Raw genomic sequence first — 22,631 nt, forward strand, 5'->3', positions numbered from 1 at the left:
CCAAGCCTTACTAGTTTAAAACCAGTCAAAGTTTACCTTGTTCACAAAGTTAAAAGTGTAAATTAAAATACTGAATGCTTTTCTTTGGAAAGTTTAATAGTGTTTAACAGATTAGCATTAATTGTGAAAACCCGTCTCTAAAAACTAGAAAAGAAGTATTTTAGTCAGCTAAAGTTTAGCTGCTAAAATGTAGGTGCTAAACATTTTTAAAAACAGGTTAATTGTGGATACAATAATAAATAGGTTTTATTGCAGAAATGTTTTTTGGGGAAGCAAGCAAGCAATAATACCATCTTTAATTATCATTAGATAGAAACGTTCAAAGTATGAAGAAAATGCAAGATACACCGTAATCCCTAATGGTCAGAAGACTAATTAAAATGCAAGAACAAGGAAATTTAACTATTAATAATAATGTTTGCTACAATCAATCTGTGTCCTTAATGGCTGCCTTAGGCCTGATGAGCGGACGCCAGTTTCACAATATCTGGTTCTATCTTTGTCAATCACAGTCTCAAGTCGCCCTTTACACATATCTGAAGTTGGTTTCTCACTTTTGTCAGGAGCTGCTGAACCGTGCTGAAGCCCCTCTCCACTAAGTAGATGGAAAAGCTAAGACGAGCAACTTTAACTTCCTGCCACAGGATAGGATAGGAATTCTTCATTTTCACCCAAAAACATTCATAGCCACATTGTTGGAAAAGTGCTTGGGCTTCGCTATCGTGTTTCAACTGCTCTTGTTACGGTATACTACCCGTGATACGCCAGCCCGGGTGCCCTAGATCTCACCCACAACCCCTGTCCCTGCCTGCTTGCCTCCACTCCTGGCTAACCCCAGGTGGGCAACTGGACGGTGGTCCCTACTCTAACTAGGGACTGTAAAAGGGAATCTGGCGTACCTGGTTGGAAAGGGTAGAATACAGACAGAAAAGGCAGATGTAAATAATCAACACGAACAATACTAAGCAGAACTGAGGCAGATGGAAAAAACCTGGTGGATAATAGCAAAATATAGCAGACAAGCTGACAGAAGCAAGAGACCAACAGAGGCAGACTACCTAGCACACTGAGGGAAACCAATAACTGGCAGTGATTGCAAGTCTCTGCCCGACCTTTAAACAAAAGCCTCCACCCAGGGGCAGAGAGAGGGAGACAGCCAACTCCCAACAGAACATAATAAAAAGGAGCTCGTGCACGGCAGCTACACTCACAGGTGCGCACGTGCCCAGCGCCGCATGCCACCAGGACCATGCTGGCCAGGCACCCGCGCCCCTGGCAGCCAAACAACAAGCCGGGGGGACATGCCCCGACCGCGGGACCCCACACACCACCTCCCCGGGAGGACCAGCAACCGCCACATGGTAACACTTGTAATCTGGAATAAAATTCTCCTGCGTTTGCTGAAAATAGATTGAGTACCCATGTTGGTATTTCAAGGGTACATAGATCGTGAAACCTAGTTTGCATGTCTTCTTTGGCTTGGCTTAGGTTATTGGTATGACGGTCCAGTTTGGCAATGAAGGAAGAGGTTATACCATTAGTAGAGATGAGCGAGCGTACTCGGAAAAGCACTACTCGCTCGAGTAATTTGCTTTATCCGAGTATCGCTGTGCTCGTCCCTGAAGATTCGGGTGCCGGCATGGAGCGGGGAGCTGCAGGGGAGAGAGGGGAGGAACGGAGGGGAGATCTTTCTCTCCCTCTCTCCCGCCCGCTCTCCCCTGCTCCCCGCTGCGACTCACCTGTCAGCCGCAGCGGCACCCGAATCTTCAGGGACGAGCACAGCGATACTCGGATAAAGCAAATTACTCGAGCGAGTAGTGCTTTTCCGAGTACGCTCGCTCATCTCTAACCATTAGCCTTAATGAAATTGATTTTGTCTCCTTGTAGCTTTGTGTTGACCTAGCAGAGTCATGGAGTTATAAAAGTCATACATTATATGATAGAGGCACCCAGGTTGCACACAACTCCCATTACATGTAAGAAATTTATATGGAAAGAATTGCCTTGCTTTTCGTCAGTTTCGAATTTCACCATTTGCTTTCGGACGGATTATCAATGAAAACTGAGATATCACTACTATTTTTAGAGAATGTAGTTACTAAACGAAAAAAATCAACAAAGCAAACAAAGAACACCCTACCCCCCACCCTACCGCCCCCATTATGTTCCAACGCCCCCTGCTGCTCCTTTTCATTCCACCACCCCCTTGAGAAGTAAAAACGCCCCCCAGGGGGCAATAATGCTCACATTGAGAACCACTGCTCTAGAAGACTATTTATTCACTACAGTTTTCGGTGGTCATCTCACAGAGGCTTTGCACTACCACAAAAATTCTACCTTATGTATCTAATCAGCGATGCCTTCTACCAGATATATCTAATTTATTTCTTCTCTCTTGAAATTAAAATGTTGAAGGTAAAGCCAGGTGTATTAACTTGTCTAAATGTAAAGTGTATCTGACCATTGTAAAATTACACTGGCAGGGCCTAAAAGGCTTGAATCCTTGGCCACCCTGTTAGCTTTCATTAGACCAAGGACTGCCATGGCAACCATGAGTACCCAACAATTACATTTCCTGCAGAAGCTTGGCAAAGGAGTGCTGCAGTTGGGCCCTCATGTTACTTGTCAGGGTCAGAATTGACTGCAACATCTAAACTTTCAAACATTTGCAACTGGAGCTAGTTCTGACTGCAGACATTTAACCCCTTGAGTGGCAGGTTTCCTACCCTGTCGTGCCCACCAGGGCAGGTTTTTTAAAATGGTCTAATCATTGAATTTCAACTAATTTTGCAGTTGCGTCTCAAGAGCCATAACTTTTTCATTTTTCCATTGACATGGCCATATAAGGGCTTGTTTTTTGCGGGACAAGTTGTGATTTTTTAAACAGGCGGAGGAAAAAAAGAAATGGGGGAAAAAAGAAAAAAAAGGGGCAATGTCATTAAGGGGTTAAATAATGTATTAACTTCCTTCTCTGGGTCATTACGACGCATGGATACCACATGTGTGATTGTATTTTTGATTTTTTACAAACTAAAGGGAGACAAGTGTTTTTATTATTTTTTTAAATAATTTTTTTCCTTTTTTTTTTTTGTCCCTTTAGGGGACTTCCACAGGGACCCATCAGGCCCCCGATCACATTCCGGGGGTCCGATGGTGACAGCCCTTTACATGCTGCAGTGACAGCCCTTTACATGCTGCAGTCACATAGACTGCCGCATGTAAAGGGTTAACACAGCAGAGATCGGAGGTTTTCTCTGATCTCTGCTGTAAGAGCAGATACCTAGCTGTCCTCTCACAGCCAAGTACCAAGCTCTCCCTGCCACAGAGACCATCGGCTTGCTTCTGACAAGCCGATGGTCTCTATGGCAACCTGTAAACAAAGCAGGAGATTGCCGGCATATCGGCAATATCTTCTGCTGGTTTTTCAAAGCCCTTGCTTTGTTCTCTGTGGGGCTGTGCAGGCAGAGCACACTGTCACAGCTTGTGGCATTGTGCTCTGCAGCTCCCATAGTGATACATAACCCGGAAATCTTCCGGGCTATATCGCTATGAGCAGTGGAGCTCGTCCCGGAAAATTTCCGGGCATGCCACTCAAGGGGTTAAGGCTACATTCACAAGGGCAAGTGCAATATCGGGCTTGTCAATGGGGATTTTACTTGTGGTTGAGAGGCATTTTTCATGCAAAAATGCATGCGTTCATATTTTTGCTATCAACCACAAGTGGAATTAGGGTTTCTAACAACCCTTTACTGGCCCTTTTGTCCTTCTCCCCAAACTCCCTCGCAACTATAAAATAACTGATCTCGAGATTCTTCTTGGTTGTGACTCATGCTGTGATTCTGCAATATTGGAGGTCTACTTCCATAAACTAATGGGCGCAGGAACTGAACAATATCATGAGGATGGAGGAGCTTTTTCCAAAGACTCAGATTTCCGTGATAGTTTTCTCCAATTATGAATGGCATAGATCATATTCAAGTCTTCAGATGTTTTTTCAAAGCATTCTGTGAATCCCATTCAAAGCCATCTTCTGTTTTTATTAACTGATACCTTCTTTTTCAGCCCACCACCCAGACATACCCCTTCTTTTTTGTGTCCCTTCCTTCTCAGTCTTCTTCAGGTACCCTTTCTTCTTCACTTTACAGATTTGTTTTAATTGCTCTCTTCCTAGGTGTTTGTGTGCCATGTGTACAGACTTGCCAAACTTAACCCTTTGCAATCACATTTTGGATTCAGGGTTTCCTAGGGGGGCTTTCTCTTTCTGCCATTATACAATGGGGCCATCTGCTGGCTCAAGCCATACTGCAGTATGGGACATGCTGGAGAGGCCCCCGACAACAGACCGGCCAGTAATATACCATAAGAATACCCTGCCAGACATCTTCCGACAACGGAGCTGTACAGCCTTCAATCAGAATGTCTTCAGACGTCAGACAGTGGATTGGAATGGGTTAAAGGTAAAATGTGCTTCATTTGTTACAGTATCTTTGAACTCAAGCTATAGACTGCTTCACTTCATATTGTTACTCCAGGTTCCCCATATATACCATAACATATTTATTCTGTAGGTTTCTCACTTTTTTATATGGTTTTATATCTATTATTGTTTTGGTGTGGTTGTGGTTTCCTTGAAAAAATTTTAATAAAACATTTTACAAATAAAATGGCTGTTTTGCAGACAATCATTTAAAAACTGTGTCAATTTGGGTCTAATGTGAACTACATGGGGTTACTTTCAATTAACCCCTTAGTGACGGAGCTTTTTTGCTTTTTTCCATTTTTGTTTTTTCCTACTCCCTTTTAAAAAATCGTAGCTCCTTAATGTATCCATCAACGTCGCTGTATGAGGGCTTGTTTTTTGCGGGATGAGTTGTATTTTTCAATGGCACTATTTATTGTACCGTATAATTTACTGAAAAACTTTTTAAAAATTCTTAGCGGAGAGAAATGGGGAAAAAAACGACACTCCACCATCTTTCGGTGCGTCCTGTTTCTACAGCACACAAATTGCAACAACAAAAACGACCTGATATTTTTATTCTATGGGTCAGTACGATTACTACGATACCAAACTTGTATAGTATGTTTTTTGCTGTAGTACTTGTATTTTTTTTTTTAAGATATTTAATTTTTTTCAATTATTTTCTGCGGTCATATTGTGCGCGCAATACCTTTTTTATGTTTTCATCGACGTAGTTGAGCAAGGGCTCATTTTTTGCGGGCTGTCCTGAAGTTTCCGATAGTATCAATTTGGAATACATACGACTTTTTGATCGCTTTTTATTGCTTTTTTTCTGGGAGACAGGGTAACTAAAAAAGTGCATTTCTGGCGTTCTTTATTTTTTTTTTTCAGACGACATTCACCGTGTGGGAAAAATAATGCACTACTTTGATAGATCGGACTTTTGCGGACGCGGCGATATCAAATACATGTTTTTATTTTATGATTTTGATTTTTTAATAATGGATATGGCAAAAGGGGGGTGATTTAAACTTTTATACCTTTTTTTTTTTAACAATTAAAAAAACTTTATTGATCTTTTTTTTTTACTTTACTTTGAAGTCCCCCTGGGGGACTTTAACATGCGATGCTTTGATCGCTCCTACAGTATGACGTAATGCTATAGCATTACGTCATACTGCTTTTTTACAGGCAGTCTTTCAAGCCACCCTGTGTGGATGGCTTGATAGGCAGTCTGCTAAGGCAGCCCTGGGGCCATTCATTAGGCCCCCGGCTGCCATGACACCTGCATGGATCCCCGATCTTACCGCGGGGGGGCCGTGCTGTTCGGGGCATTTAAAGGGTTAATAGGCGCGATCGGCCGAACGGCCGAGCGCAGCTATTGCCCGCAGGTGTCAGCTGTAATAAACAGCTGATGCCCGTGCTGTATGGAGGGAGATAGCACGGCTACCTCCCTCCATACACGTCCTGCAACAGCAGGACGTAGTTTTACGATAGGGCTGTCACTAAGGGGTTAATGTGAGGTTTAGCAAATTAGATTAATTATAAACCTCTCTCTTGCCCCATGGTCTTCGGGATTTCACTTGGCATCTGAATGAATCCTCATTAAACTCAATGTGCCTAGTGGATCTTAAAGGGGTTGTCCTGCAGAAGCAAGTGGGGTTATGCACTTCTGTATGGCCATATTAAAGCACTTTGTAATATACATCGTGCATTAAATATTGGCCATACAGAAGTTATACACTTACCTCCTCCGGTGCTGGCGTCCCCGTCTCCATGGCGACGAGCAACCTGCTTCTCTGGTCGCCGGAACAGTCGGGCTTGCACAGAGAGCAATCTCCTTCTGGAAGGTCCTTGCTCACGAGCTGCGTCCTGGCTCCTCCCCCTTCTCAGCGTCATCGCATAGCTCCGCCCCCGTCACATGGTGCCGATCAGCCAATGAGGTGGCTGGAATCGTCAATGGAGCTCAGACAGCAGAATAACATCCACAGTGCACCATGGGAGAAGACCCATGGTGCATCGTGGGAGAAGACCAGCGGCAGCCATCTTGGAAAGAAGATTTTTTAAAGTTGCTGAACGGGGATTCAGGTAAGGGAATTTTTTTTTTTAAATAACACCTGGCAGCAGTATTCTTTTACAGGTACTGGGGGACTGGGCAAAAAAAAAAATCCCTTTAGGCGCGGGACAACCCCTTTAAGACAGATCTAATCTCTAACCCTCCCCAATGGGAGACTTTAATATGTCATGGGAGCGGGGTTCTTCCCGCAAAATGATGTACGCTTACGTCATAGAGATAGCGCGCTCCCTCTGTGAAGTTGCTGGGCTCTCACAATATAATTGCAGAGAGCCTGGCTGGTTGCCATGGCAACAGGACGACAGATACCGGGGTCCTGTATTGCCAGTGCCTGTGATCGCTGTAATAAACAATAAGGTATTGCAGGAGAGAAGTCCTGCAATGCCTTATCACAGCCATCATCAGTGCTGTGCTGCAAAGTCCCCCAGAAGGACACAAATAGTGTAAAAAAAAGATAATAAAAATGTACAAAAAAGAAAAATGTAAAAAAAACCCTTTTTAGGTGCTTTTTCTCATATTAGCATAAAAAAGGTAAAAAAAAAATTAAAATCCCACATATTTGGTACTGTCACGTCCGTGTACAATAAGTTGAACCGCTTTTTATTCTGCGCGGCAAAAAGCGTAAAAAAAAAAGTTCAAAAACTGAGGCAAAATGCTAATTATTAGCATTTTGCCTCCCAAAAACCGCAATAAAAGTGATCAAAAAATCTAAATGTTACCAATAAAAACTACAGCTCGTATCTCATAAAATAAGCCCTCACAGAGTTCCGTACATAGAAAAATAAAAAAAGTTACAGGACTGTGAATGCAGTGATTTAGAAAAAAAAGACTTCCAAAAAAAAAGGATTTTTATTGCAGAAAAGTGGAAAAACCTAAAAAAAAATAAGAATTTTGGTATTGTTGTAATCATACCAACCCGCAGAGAAAATGTATTTTGTCATTTATTCTGCATGATTAACGCTGTAAAAAAACAAACCAAAAATCTATGGCAGAATTGATGCATTTTCTCTCCCTGTGAACTTAAAAAAAAAAAATTATAAAAGTTTTACAATATAGTCTATGTACCCAAAAATGGCGCCGACAAAAACTACAGTTCACGACGCACACAACAAGCCTTTATACGGCCGTATTGACAGAAAAGTTAAAAAGTTATGGCTTTTGAAAAATTAAAATCCGCCAAAAATCGTTGCGTCCTTAAAGGGGTTGTCCCGAGGCAGCAAGTGGGTCTATACACTTCTGTATGGCCATAATAATGCACTTTGTAATATACATTGTGCATTAATTATGAGCCATACAGAAGTTATAAAAAGTTTTTTACTTACCTGCTCCGTTGCTGGCGTCCTCGTCTCCATGGTGCCGACTAATTTTTGGCCTCCGATGGCCAAATTAGCCGCGCTTGCGCAGTCCGGGTCTTCAGCAGTCTTCTATGGAGCCGCTCGTGCCAGAGAGCGGCTCCGTGTAGCTCCGCCCCGTCACGTGCCGATTCCAGCCAATCAGGAGGCTGGAATCGGCAGTGGACCGCACAGAAGAGCTGCGGTCCACGGGGGCAGAGGATCCCGGCGGCCATCTTCAGCGGTAAGTATTGAAGTCACCGGAGCGCGGGGATTAAGGTAAGCGCTCCGGTAAACTTTCTTTACTTCCCTGCATCGGGGTTGTCTCGCGCCGAACGGGGGGGGGGTTGAAAAAAAAAAAAACCCGTTTCGGCGCGGGACAACCCCTTTAAGCCCAAAATAGGCCATTTCCTCAAGGAGTTAACATTTGTCCAACAGGGTGTCCTTATTAGGCACAGCTCACATCTAAAATGCAGAGCGGGCTCTAAACTGCAGTCCCTTCTCATCCCACTACACGCCTTGGAAATGTTTCAGAAGCAGACACTACATGAAGTGGTTCCTAAATCACTAAGATCCACAACAAAATAAGAACATTTCTTGATTTAAAACTGAGAAGATGTAAACAGCTCGTGCTCCCTTATAAATGGGGAAATAGGGAAATAAGTCTGGGAAATGACTGCGACAGGCACTTAGATAGGAGAGCATTCACATATATACCCTGTGATTTTGCAGCAAGTCTGTGGAACAGGTATACCTCACTTGTGTCAAATTTGTTATAAAAAGATAGCAGCTGCTCTACAAATCATGACGTCACACTGAGCGTGGTGTCATCAGAATGATCTCAGATTTAGAATCCCAAAGATTTGCTGTATAATAAAATAAATCTAAGGGTGTGCCCATCTTCCTAGCCAATCAAGTGTGCAATGTTTTTACAAAAACATGATTACAAAACTTTAGTTCTGCTTTGTCATCTTATTTTTGCTATTCGAGCGCACACTATGACGTCAATCGTTTCTTATCAAGGGTGTTTCACTGGTTGTGTCATCTAGTTAAACGACTAGGCAACTATGCTAGACCACGCCCATATCAAGTTTGCTAAAAAAAATACTTAATACAAAATATCTCTCTGGAGCTTTCCAAAAGCTACACATAGAATTTTGATCATATAAAGATGGAGTTGACCTCGTTACACAATTATGTATTCTTTAACACCTCCATTAAACAACCCAGCAGGAGTTTGCACCCACTTAACAAGTAAGATTTAAATATTGATGTTACATTATTTGCCATGCTGCTAGCCACCCACCTTAGCGGTCTTCTTGGGGCCCTGCTCAACCTGAATGAAGTTGGATTTGTCCCTATGAGGGAGACACGTGATAACACTTTTAAGACCTTTTCTATCATTCATCATGCTTGACCTAGACAAATACCTCTAATGATTCTTACACTGGATGCTGGGAAAGCCTTTGATTGGGGCTTTATGAATGTAGCCTGCAAACAAATTGGCACGAGCCAAGTCATGATGCATAGGCTACGTACTCTATATCGACATCCACAAGCTCAAATTCGAAAAAATTACCACTTATCTTCCCCCGGCGATAATTAGCAATAACATAAGGCAGGGTTGCGCTTTATCTCCCTTGCTATACATAATAGTCATGGAGAACTTATTGATATCCATGGTTTGCAATGAGGTGACCTACATGTCAAATAATCAGGTTTGGTAGATGACTTATTACTGTATCTCAGTGCCCCAGACACTAACTGAACCTACACTGGCGGGGGAGGTGGTTGATGTCTTCCTACAAAAGTATTTTCATGGAAAGTCTTTAGCAGGTACACGTGAAAGACGAGTTGAATCCTCAAGCTGCCTGGGATATTCAGCCGGAATGCCACTTGGCTGACCTTCGCTGCGATTGGGAAGGGTCCCAAGAATTTTTGCCCAAGTTTGGGAGAGGGTACGTGCGCTTTCAGGTTCTTGGTGGCTAACCACACCTTTCCTCCAACCTGGAAGGTAGGAGCTGCTTGGAGGTGACGGTTGGCCACTTTTTTATAAGTATTCTGGGCTTTCTGTAAGGTTTCTTTTTATTGCTTCTGCATTTCTGCTAACCCCGTCAGTTGAGACCGGAGTGTTGATGGGGAGGCCAGGAATGAAGACCAGATGTGTACCATAGTTGGAGTAGAATGGGCTTTGGATAGTTGAACGGTGGTGAGAATTGTTGTAGGTGAACTCTGCTGTCGGTAAATAATCCACCCAGTCATCCTGGAGATAGGAGTTGAAGCAACAGAGATACTGATCTAGAGTCTGGTTTGTTCTCTCGGTCTGGCCGTTAGACTGAGGATGAAAAGCAGAGGAGAGATTCACGGTAGTTCCCAGGGCCAAGCGAAAGTCTCTCTAGAACTTTGAGGTGAATTGGACCCCTCTGTCAGAGACCACATCATCCGGAATTCTATGTCATCCAAAGACTTCCCGAATTATCAACTCCACGGTGTGCTCAGTGGTGGGAATCTTTTCTATGGGGATGAAGTGAGTCATTTTTGTAAGTCGGTCCATGACCACGAGGACATTAGTCATTTCTTTTGAGAGGGGAAGATCCACTATAAAGATTTAGAGACCCATGGTCTGGATGGGACTGGAAGGGGCTGTAGCAAACTCAGTGGGCAAGCTTGTGGCGTCCTGTTCCGAGCACATACTTTGCAAGAGGTGACCTACTTCTTCCCATCCCTCCTGCAGTCAGGCCACCAGAAGAAACAAAGTAAAAGTTCTAAAGTCTTTGTGACCCCTAAGTAACTGGCAAGCTTGGAATCTTTGACTAGTTTAAGAACTTCGAATCGACCAGCCCCCAGAACATATAGTTGGTGTTCTCGCCACCAAAGTCCATTCTTGAAGAAAAGCTTCAAATCCCTAGAAAGACAACTCAGGAAAGGGTCCCTTTTGTAGCCTCCCTTGAGCTTTGTTAGGAGGTCCTCAGAACCCCAAAAATTCTTTGGGGGCAGAATTGTGTGGTCTGTATTTAAATTCAAAAAAATCCTGCACAAGGCATCTGCCTTTCCATTTCGAAAACCCGGGGCAGTAGGACACCATGAAATGAAATCTGGTGAAGAAGGCCCATGGTACTTGTCTAGCAGATAACCTCTTGGCGGTATGGAGAAATTCTAAGTTTTTATAGTCAGTAAAACCGTTACTGGATGATGGGCTCCTTCCAAGAGGTGCCTCCAGTCGGTGAAAGCCACCTTGATGGCCAAAAGTTCCTTGTTCCCGACATCATAGTTTTTGTCCACGCGTGACAGGGTGTAGGACAGAAATGCACAAGGATGTAGTTGCATTTTATCTCCGACTTGCTATGATAGGATACCTCCCACATCGGAGTCAGAGGCGTCTACCTCCACGACAAAAGGCAATTCTGGTCTTGGATGGATCAGTACTGGTGCTGAAGTAAATAGAGCCTTTAGTTTCTCCAAAGCGACTTGTGCCTCCAGGAACCAGGAAAATGTGTGCTTTCTTTGTGAGAGAGGTGATAGGAGAGATGACTTTTGAAAAGTCCTTGATAAATTTTCTGTAGAAGTTTGCAAAACTAATCAGGCGCTGTACTTTCTTCAAATTTCTTGGAATGAGCCAATCCAGGATGCCTTTAATCTTGCTGGGATCAATACTTGAGCCGTCTGGAGAGATAATGTAACCCAGGAATTGAATTTGGGTCTGTTCAAATTCACACTTTTCTAGCTTGATGTAGAGGTAATTATTTAGCAGTTGTTCCAAGACCACCCGAACATGCTTGCAATGTTCCTCTAAATTGTCAAAAAAGATGAGGATGCCGACGAGATATGCCACTACGAATTGATCCAACAGGTCTCGAAATACATCATTGATAAAGTGTTAGTATGGTTAGGATAGTGCCTCAAAGGAGTAAAAGTAAAATATAAAAATGTAAAAAAGAATTTTTAGGAAAGGACTTACCTATTGTGGGCATCTGGACCCAGTGTAAAATGGGGTAACCAGGCGCCACACCTGTAGTATAGGTCTTCGTATGTTAATAAAATCCTCTTACACTGTCGGCATCTGTGTAGATGGAGGATGTAATGAATGGTCCTTAGATATATATAAGCAACCATACCAAATTCATTATTAAACGTGTTAAAATTGCATTACATAGTAACATAGTTTGTAAAGCCGAATGAAGACAATGTCCATCTAGTCCAGCCTGTTTCAGAGGAAGGCAAAAAAAAACCCAGAGCAGGAGCCAATTAGCCCTTTTGGGGGAAAATTTCCTTCCCGACTCCTTAATGGCAATCAGACTATTCCCTGGATCAACCCCTAATAGTTCCTACCTGCCTGTATACCCAGATTAACAATTAACCTAAGATTTATATCCTGTTATATCCCTCCTCTCCAGAAAGACATCAAGTCCCCCTTTAAACTCCTCTATGGATTTTGCCATCACCACATCCTCAGGCAGAGAGTTCCACAGTCTCACTGCTCTTACAGTAAAGAACCCCTTTCGGTGTTGGTGGTGAAACCTGCTTTCCTCTAGACATAGCGGATGTCCTCTCGTTACCGTCGCAATCCTGGGTATAAACACATGGGAGAGATCCTTGTATTGTCCCCTCATGTATTTATACATAGTTATTTGGTCGCCCCTTAGCCATCTATTTTCAAGGGTAAATAATCCCAATTTGGATAGCCTCTCTGGGTATTCCAGTCCCCTCATTCTTTGTATTAGTTTAGTTGCCCTTCTTTGAACCCCCTCCAGTACTGTAACATCTTTCCTGAGCACCGGTGACCAGAACTGTGCATAGTATTCCATATGGGGCCTGACAAGTGCCTTATATAGTGGGAGGATAATGTTCTCATCCCTTGCCCCTATACCTCTTTTAATGCACCCCAAGACTTTATTGGCTTTTGCAGCAGCTGACTGGCATTGGTTACTCCAGTTTAGTCTACAATCCACTAGTACCCCCAGGTCTTTTTCCCTATCACTTTTCCCTAGCAGTACCCCATTTAGTGTATATTGGTGACATCCGTTTCTCCTGCCCATGTACATAACCTTACATTTTTCAACATTGAACTTCATTTGCCATTTTTCTCCCCGATCCCCCGGCTTATCTAGGTCCGTTTGTAGCCGTACCTTGTCCTCTGTTGCATTGGTTATATTGTATAATTTTGTGTCATCTGCAAATATTGATATTTTGCTGTGCAGCCCCTCTATCAGGTCGTTGATAAATATATTGAACAGAATGGGGCCCAATACTGAGCCCTGTAGCACCCCACTAGCGACGGTGGCCCAATCAGAGTATAAACCATTTATTATCACCCTCTGCTTTCTATCTCTGAGCCAATTCTTTACCCATATACACACATTTTCACCCAATCCGAACTGTCTCATTTTGTATATTAGCCTATTATGTGGCACGGTGTCAAATGCTTTAGAGAAGTCCAGATATACGAGATCAATAGATTCTCCCAGGTCCAGCTTAGAGCTTACTTCATCGTAGAAGCTGATCAGATTGTTCTGACATGATCAAGCCTTCATGATCCCGTGCTGGTGAGGAGTTATGGACATATGAAAAGAGGTGGATGCATTGATCACTAACACAAATTATAAAAAAAAAAATTGCTGGTAAAATATTGATATTAAATTTGAAAATTATTATTAAAAGTGCTAGTACAGTGCTAATACCTCCCTGCTACTCACCCGCTGTTCTATAGAAGCCCAACTCCTGAGATCCCCTACAGTATCACCACCTCCTTCATTTTTAGAAATGGGCCCCCTCTTGCCTCCAGACTGCACGTTGTGCCCCAGTCCGCTTTTAGATCCCCATCTTTCTCCCTATCCAGTAAAACTAGTCCTGCCCTATCGTGGGAACAAAATTCAGCCTCCTTCCCAGCAACCATTGTACCTCCACAGAACCAGGAGTACAACCTCCAAGATGAAGATGCCTATTCCAGTCCTCAAAATGAAGAATACCCAATTTTACACAATATCCAAGGTCACCCCCAACAGTCAAAGAAGATTCCTCAGAGAAGAAGGGGAAGGAGAGGGAGCAAACGTCTCAACAAAAGAATTTAAAACAGTCAATCAAACCAGGAAGTAACCACAGAAGAAGAGAAGTAGGGATCTTTAACATATCGAGCTATATTCTAAAGAGGAAAGAATAAACGTTGTGGCGAAAAGATTATCCTATAGTTCCCTGACTCCATCTAATTTATTTGACCTTTTGTTGATTTGAACCATTTTATTAAAAAACTTACCCATACAACGTCATTTTGCCATTAACCAACTAACTCATCACCTTAAAGATACCCAACCTATGAGTCCCCAAACCCCAATGGACCCTCAAACTACAGACCTCATAGAACCCATCCCTACTAATTTAAAGCCAAACAGCATTTTTTTACCCAAACAAAAGTAACAGTAATTTAATAGAAACCTTTTACCAAAGAGTACTACATGATCTAATTGAGATGTGTAAACCTGGAGAGAGGAGTCATTACAAATCCAATCTGGTTAGGAATCAGAAAAAAATCCTGACGAACCTAGCGAATAATAGAGAAGTAGTCATGAAGAAGGCAGATAAAGGCGGAGCCACAGCAATTATGGGTGCAATATTTTATGAAAAAGAATCCCTAAAAATATTAGGTGACAAACAATATTAGACAGGAACCCAACAGATGACATAGGGGCATCCCTCCAGTCCTTGGTTGATGATGCCCTATGCCGGAACAGTCTAACCAAGACGTGAAATCATTGTATTCAAATATCTCTCAGGATAAGAGCTGGAAGTGGTTGAATCCTTTTTGGATAGAAACCGCTTGATGCCAAGCCGACAGAAAATCTTTGTCTTGGACCTTATATATTTTATTTTAAATATTAATTATTTCACATTTAAGAATTAGTCCTATATACAGACAAGGGGTACCGCTATGCGTACGAAGTTTGCGCCGGTTAATGCAAACCTTTTTATGGGGCCCTTTGAAAGCAAAATTGTAGACACCCCCTTGGATTGTATTCTATAGCACATTCTTTATAGATGACATTTTTAAAATCTGGAATGGCAATACTAATGATATTAAAAATTTTATAATTGTTCTGGGGATTGAATTTTAGAAGCAACTTTGATGCTTTTAATGCTATTCTTTTAGATCTGGAATTATTTCAAGACAACTGACACTAAGAGTTACTTAGATTTTTCGAGTTGTCATGTGAAAGCCTGGAAGGTAAATATCCCTCATGGACAGTTTAGGAGAATTAGATGAAATTGCACAGCAATTGAAAACTATGAAGAACAGGCAGCCATCCCGAGGAATAGATTTAAAGTATCTGTTACAATTAGTTGATTCGGCTTATTTAAAAGTCTTAAAAGACAACCTACCTAAGGGTTCATCTTTTGGAAACAGTAATTTTGATCAGAAATCTTTATTTATAACAAAATATAGTACACATCATGTCTCCGTGAAGAAAATCTTACAGAGGCCCTGGGACATTTTAAAAGGAGATCCCTTCTTGCACAAGGAGATTTCACACCAAAAAGTGATATTTCGCAAAATAAAACGATGTAAAATATTGTTGCACTTTCCTGTTCGCATAAGACAGGACATATACCTTGAACAAAAAAAAATTCTTTGTCTAACCCCTTTGTAGGGGCCTATAGATGTGGTCTTAACAGGTGTAAATGCTGTAAAAACAACCAGCATGCTAGAAAAGAAGTTTCAATAAAAGAAGACCAAGCCCCCTATAAGTTAAAGCAATATTTCAACTGTGGATCTATATATGTCATCTACATGATTGAATGTCCTTGCGGCCTTCGGTATGTATCCTTTGTGCACAAGGCTAAACAAGCACTGTTTTAATATCATTAATGGGGGTTTTTTTTCAAACACAGTGTCTTAAGACATTTTTTTAATTTTCACAGTAAGGACATCTCAAAACAACACCATTAACCCTTTCCAATCCACTGTCTGACATCTTAAGGCATTATGATTTAAGGCTCTACAGCTCCGATGTTGTAAGACAACTGTCAGGGTTCTCTTACTGTATATTGCCAGCTTCTCTGCTGTCAGAGCCTATCCAGCGTGTCACCTAATGCAGTACTGGCTTTAGCCAGCATATAGCGTCGTTGTATAACGGCAGAAAAAGAGTAAGCCCCCCTAGGAAAACCAGGATACAAATTTGGATTGGAAAGGGTTAAAGAGTTTGAAACCTCTACACTTTTTTTTCTCTTAAAAAATAGAGATGTTTGGGATTTTTAAACTTTACACTCTTGTGCAAATGGGTTGAATGAGATTTGGGAGAAAATATAGTAGCCCAGGAGTAGTAGTTTAAGATATTAATACGCAGCCCAGGAACAGTTATTTTAGGAGATTATTATTTTATGATCTTTACAGTAATATTATGACTGTTATTAATTTGTTTTATTGTATACATTATTTATAGTGTTATCATTCGCCCAGCGACAAAATTCTGCCATATACTGTGCAACGGTTCGTCGCCCTTGTCATAGGTTTTGTGACTTCTCTTCGCCCATGGCATAGCGGTTCAGATCATCAAAGATTTAACCCATAGCGGCTGTGAAGGCATCCAGGCTATTAAGCAGATTACAGTTGGTCTCTATGTACGGCAAGGCCCATGCAAGCGCCTCATCAGTGAGGAGGTTAATGATGAGAAACACTTTCTTCTTGTCGCTGGTAAATAAGGTGGGCTGCATCTGGAAATAAATCCAGCATTTATTTAGGAAACCTCTGTATTGGCGACTATCTTCTGCACATTTTGGTGGCAGTGGCATGCGGACGTCTGGCACTGAATTGCAGATCTCAATTGCCTCTGTAATCCCTCGATCTCTCGTTGCATAGCAGCAACTCTTTCCTGGTGGGAGGCACAAAACTCTTGGAGCTCTGTGACCTGTTTTTTTTAGCATGGCCACTACAGACTCCATTTTGGGGCGTGATTATTTTGTAATGTCTTACTACCGCTGGATAAGAGCCATGGGTTTAGTAGTCATGTGGGACTGGAGAGTAGTCAGGAGGAAACTGGAGGTTGTCAGAAGGTAATCATAGTTGAAGCAGCTAACTTGGAGCTTGACCAGTTGAACAGCGCTATGAAGCAGAATAATTATGCAAGGGGGGAGTGGCAGGGCCAGGTTTATATAGAGGGCTAATTGGAGAAGGAACAAGGCATAAGGGGGGACTAGACAGGGAAGACACAGAACCAGGAACAGGAGACAAGGACAACGAACAGGAGACAAGGACAAAGAACATGAGACTAAGAATTGGAGGGAGCTATCCAGCATATTGAATAGCTCAGTATGAAGGGCTGCCACTCGAAGTGAAGGATATTGCAAGTTCAAAGCCTAAGGCCGCCTGCACACGGGCGGAAATCCCGCGGCGGGATTTCCCGTGGGATTTCCGCCACTGAAAGTCTGCATAGGAGTGCATTACAATACGCACCCCTATGCAGACGGCCGCGGTTTGGCCGCGCGAAATCTCGCGCGGCAAACAAACCGCAGCATGTCCTATTTTTGTGCGGGGCTCGCACTCACCCGGCCGCCGGCTCCGGTTTGCGCATGCGGCAGCCGGCACATGAAAGAGCCGGGGCCGCCAGGCGCGGGTGAGTACACGCTCGTCACTGTAGGCTCTCGGGCCAGGTCCCGCGGCGAGAATTCTCGCCGCCGGATCCGACCCGCTCGTCTGCAGGCGGCCTAAGGGTGCCTGCACACGAACGGAATTTCCAGCGCGTTATTTTAGGCACATTATCTGCCCCAGACCGCAGCCAATATACTCCTATGAGGATCCGCAGTTGTCCCCAGACGGACGGATTTGTATCGCGTTTTTTCACGCGCTTGAAAAAATCTGCGACCTGTTCTAATTTGGGTCGGATTCTGCGCGTGAAGCCTCCAATACAAGTGAATGGGTGCGTTTTTTGACGCAGTACATCCGCAGTGCAGCTGCGGATGGAGTCACTGGTTGCTATGACTACAGGAAGTAGGCATGGTAGGAGGCGTCCCAACACACAGCACAGAGCTTCACAGGCAAATTTCAGCAGCAGCACTGTCCTTCCAGTCACCTCATCCACCAGACAGCAGCCACAAGCCACCAGCCTGCCACAAGCCACCAGCCTGCAGCCACCAGCCATCAGCCACCAGCCTGCAGCCACCAGCCACCAGCCTGCAGCCACCAGGCGTAACGAATAATGATCGACATGGGCAAACTTGTCGCAATGATGCAGGACTTCTCTAGCATATGGGACAGTAACTGCCCAGAGTACTTAAACAAGAATCGAAAGGAACAATCCTGGCTTCAACTCTCCGCTCAGGTTTATGGGGATGCCTGGACGAACGCAATAAAAGCAGAAAAGAAGAACTTGCGTGAGTATTATTCGCTATTGCGTCAAATGTCCTTTTTTTTTCATTTTAACCCCTAAGTGGCCAAGCAGTTTTACTTTTGTTTTTATTGTGCTTTTTTCCATCCCCACTTTTAACCCCTTAGTGACGGAGCTTTTTTGCTTTTTTCCTTTTTTTCCCCCTACTCCCTAAAAAATCGTAGTTCCTTTATTTATCCATCGACGTCGCTGTATGAGGGCTTGTTTTTTTGCGGGACGAGTTGTATTTTGCAATGGCACTATTTATTGTACCATATAATTTACTGAAAAACCTTTAAAAAATTGTAATCGGAGAGAAAAAAAAAAGACATTTCACCATCTTTCGGTGCGTCCTGTTTCTGCAGCGTGCAAAGTGCAACAAAAACGACCTGATATTTTTATTCTATGGGTCAGTATGATTACTACGATACCAAACTTATATAGTATTTTTTTTGCTGTAGTACTTGTATTTTTTTTTTAAGATATTTAATTTCTTAAAATTATTTTCTGTGTCCATATTCTGCGTGCAATAACTTTTTTATTTCTTTGGCGACATAGTTGTGTGAGGGCTCATTTTGTGCGGTATGTCCTGACGTTTCTGTTGGTACCATTTTCGCATACAGTTAACTTTTTGATCGCCTTTTATTACATTTTTTCTCGGAAATAGGGTGACCGAAAAAGTGCATTTCGGGCGTAGTTTCTTTATTTTTTTTTACCACATTCACCGTGCAGGGTAAATCATACATTACTTTGGTAGATCAGACTTTTACGGATGCAGCGATACCAAAACGGTCACACTGCAGGACGGGCGACTCTCCGCAACGCTGGCAGAAAAGAGCTCATGACCGGCTCCATTGCCGGACTTGTGTTCTTTCCTCCAGCTCTGTGGAAAGACGTCCATCCTGCATTGCGGCCGTCTTGTGCAGGAAGACGGGTGCATCAGCCGCCAGGATGCACCCAAGTTACTAAGCCCTCCCTGTTTGTTTTTTGCGGGAACAGTTGTATTTTCCACTGGTGCCACTGAAGCGGCATTTATTGGGTTAATAGCCTTGTTCAGCAGACACCCGCCATGTGTAGAGGGAGATAGGTAGTATTTCTTGCCAATGCAGGATGTAAGAATGCAAAATCTGTAGTAATGAATTCCTCTTGTGAATTTTTTTGCAGTGACTGAAATAAAGTCACGCTGGAGAAGCGCCCGAAAAAAGTGACATGGATCAACCATGCCCACAGAGACATCTGCTCACCGGGTGAAAGCATGTTGCCAGAATAATTTAACGGTGCTCGCACAAGCAAGAGGGACAAAACGGAGTCTGGGTGTTGGTTTTTAAGCTGTTTTCCAAGGAATGGGCAGTTCTCTAGGGGTTGGGTTTACAATAAGGGGTGTCTGCTGGTTTTTCTGCGCGTTTTTTTCCGCAACACATCCGCGTATATCCGCGCGTGATTTTTCACGCATCCGCACCTATCCGCAAGCACATTTAGGCCGCCTGCACACGGGCGGAAATCCCGCGGCGGGATTTCCCGCTGGATTTCCGCCGCTGAAAGTCTGCATAGGAGTGCATTACAATACGCACTCCTATGCACACGGCCGCGGTTTGGCCGCGCGAAATCTCGTGCGGCAAACAAACCGCGACATGTCCTATTTTTGTGCGGGGCACGCACTCACCCGGCTGCCGGCTCCGGTCTGCGCATGCGCCGGCTGCGCCGCAGCCGGAACGTGAAAGAGCTGGGGCCGCCAGGCGCGGGAGAGTATGCGCTCGTCCCTGCAGGCTCTCGGGTCGGGTCCCGCGGCGAGAATTCTCGCTGCCGGATCCGACCCGCTCGTCTGCAGGCGGCCTTAGGTACCATACGCGCGTGAAAATCCGCTAGCGGAATCCGGAACGCTCGTGTGCAGGCGGCCTTACAGTGTTGCTCCAAATATCTCTACAGATGTTAAGTCAGCTTACTTAGTGTGTAGTAACTAAAACTTCACATGGCAGCCTGAGCCTTTAGTTGGGTGTGTTCATTCCCTCATCGAGATGTGTAGCTTTAAATGATTTACCTCTTTTGGGGAGCACTCCTTTGGACCTTGCTAAATAGAAACGTAAAGACTCTTCTTTATTTCGTAGATTTAACATCTTAAAATGAACATCCTTCCCTGCCTGCTTTATCTCTTTTAGACACTTTCAGTTATCCTTCCCAAACCTAAACTTATTTGAAAAAATTGCCATCATGTTCTCTTTTTTTGTCTGGACACGTAAACCAGCACAAACTTTAATCATCCGGATATAATATGGGAAGACGAAACCTGTAAATCTTATAAGGGTGATAAGTTTTTGAGAATAATTAAAGATAACTACCTTGACTTCCGGTTCCGGCGCCATGGAGTAGGCAGCAAAGGCACAGAGCTCCGGCAACCCCGATCCAGACCCGACTCTAACTACAGCCGCTGTTCGTCCTTCAGCCCCGGGAACCTGAACATAGCCCTGAGGAGGCATCGCGGACCACCCGGAAGGGAAGGGAGACAGCGCCGCCAACTGTATCAGCCTCCCCAACCCCACTGTCAGCCGGCCGGCCGGCCGCGCGGCAAAGCGCCCCCACAGCAATCCCGGTACCTGTGCTCTCGGAGACTGCTCAGGCGGACCGCCGCTGAGGAGTGGAACCCCGGAGTATTGCCGACACCGACGCAGACAGCGCGAGCGGAGCCCCTGGGAGCCGGCGGAATACAGGCACAAGAGGGAGACGCTAGGAGACACTAGTCCCCCTCCCCCCAGGCAGAGCCGGCGGCAGCCATTTTAGCCGCTCCTCTACAGGCAAGAGACTGCGTTAAAGCCCCAGAGAAGACAGAGAGCTGGTGACTTGTCCCTCACCCTGCGGGCAAATTAAATAAAGTGTGGAGTGGAAACCGGGCAGGGAGGACTGACACCCCACATAAACACATTGTCAGTCCCTCAGTGCACACTTGGAGCCCACAGACGTATAGTTCACGCAGCAGTATAACCTGAGCGTAACATCTGCAACCCGGTTAACTGAATAATAATATACTATGTGCAGAAAGGCTGCAGCCTCGCAACTCGCGCAACAATAGAATCTGCGCACAACATCTGCAGCCCTGCAACGCGCGCAACAATAGACTATACATATAACATCTGCAGGTCTGCAACTCTTGCAACAATAGACTCTGCGCATAACGTCTGCAGCCCTGCAACTCGTGCAATACTATACCCTGTGTACAACTGCTGCAGCCCTGCAACTTGTGCAACAATAGACTCTGCGCATAACGTCTGCAGCCCTGCAACTCGTGCAATACTATACCCTGTGTACAACTGCTGCAGCCCTGCAACTTGTGCAACAATAGATTCTACACATAACATCTGCAGTCCTGCAACTCGTGCAACAATAGACTCTGCGCATAACATTCGCAGTCCTGCAACTCGTGCAACAATAGACTCTGCGCATAACGTCTGCAGCCCTGCAACTCGTGCAATACTATACCCTGTGTACAACTGCTGCAGCCCTGCAACTTGTGCAACAATAGATTCTACACATAACATCTGCAGTCCTGCAACTCGTGCAACAATAGACTCTGCGCATAACATTCGCAGTCCTGCAACTCGTGCAACAATAGACTCTGCGCATAACGTCTGCAGCCCTGCAATTCGTGCAACTACTGACCCTGCGCATATCATTTGAAGTCCTGCAACCCGTGCAACAATATACCCTGGGTAAAACGCCTGCTGTCCTGCAACCCGTGTAAAAATATACTCTACGCATAAGGGAGGCAGCCCCAAAACTCATGCAACAATATACTTTGCGCACAACGACTGCAGCTCTCCAACTTGCGCAACAACAGTTTCTACACAAAACGTCTGCAGCCCTGCATTGCGTGCAACAATAGACTACGCATAACGTCAGCAGCACCGCAACCCGTGCAATTATAGACTCTGCGCACAACGTCTACAGCCCCGCATCTTGTGCAATAATAGACAGCGTATAACGTCTACAGCCCTGCACCTCGTGCAACAATAGACTGCGCATAACGTCTGCAACCTTGCAACCCGAGCAACATTGCATTTTGGGCATAACATCTGCAGTTCCTGCTACTCGTGCAACAATATACCCTACGCATAACGTATGCAGTTCCTGCTACTCATGCAGCAAAATACTCTGTGCATTAAATTCGTAATCATACTACGTGTATAGCAACACACCCTATACAAAACGCCCGCGGTCCTGCTACTCGTGCAACAATACACTCCACGCATAACGTCTGACTTCAACAAATATGGAAGAGTTTGTGACCAAAACGAGGCGCAACAAAAATAAACAAACAGATACACCATCAAAAACCCCGTTCAAACCAACATTAGGGAGAGAAGACACACCAAAGGCTGGTGCCATACTGGGAGAACTCCCAGGGTACCCCACACCACCTG

Source organism: Eleutherodactylus coqui, chromosome 5 (genome assembly GCF_035609145.1).
Source record: "Eleutherodactylus coqui strain aEleCoq1 chromosome 5, aEleCoq1.hap1, whole genome shotgun sequence".
NCBI lineage: Eukaryota > Metazoa > Chordata > Amphibia > Anura > Eleutherodactylidae > Eleutherodactylus > Eleutherodactylus coqui.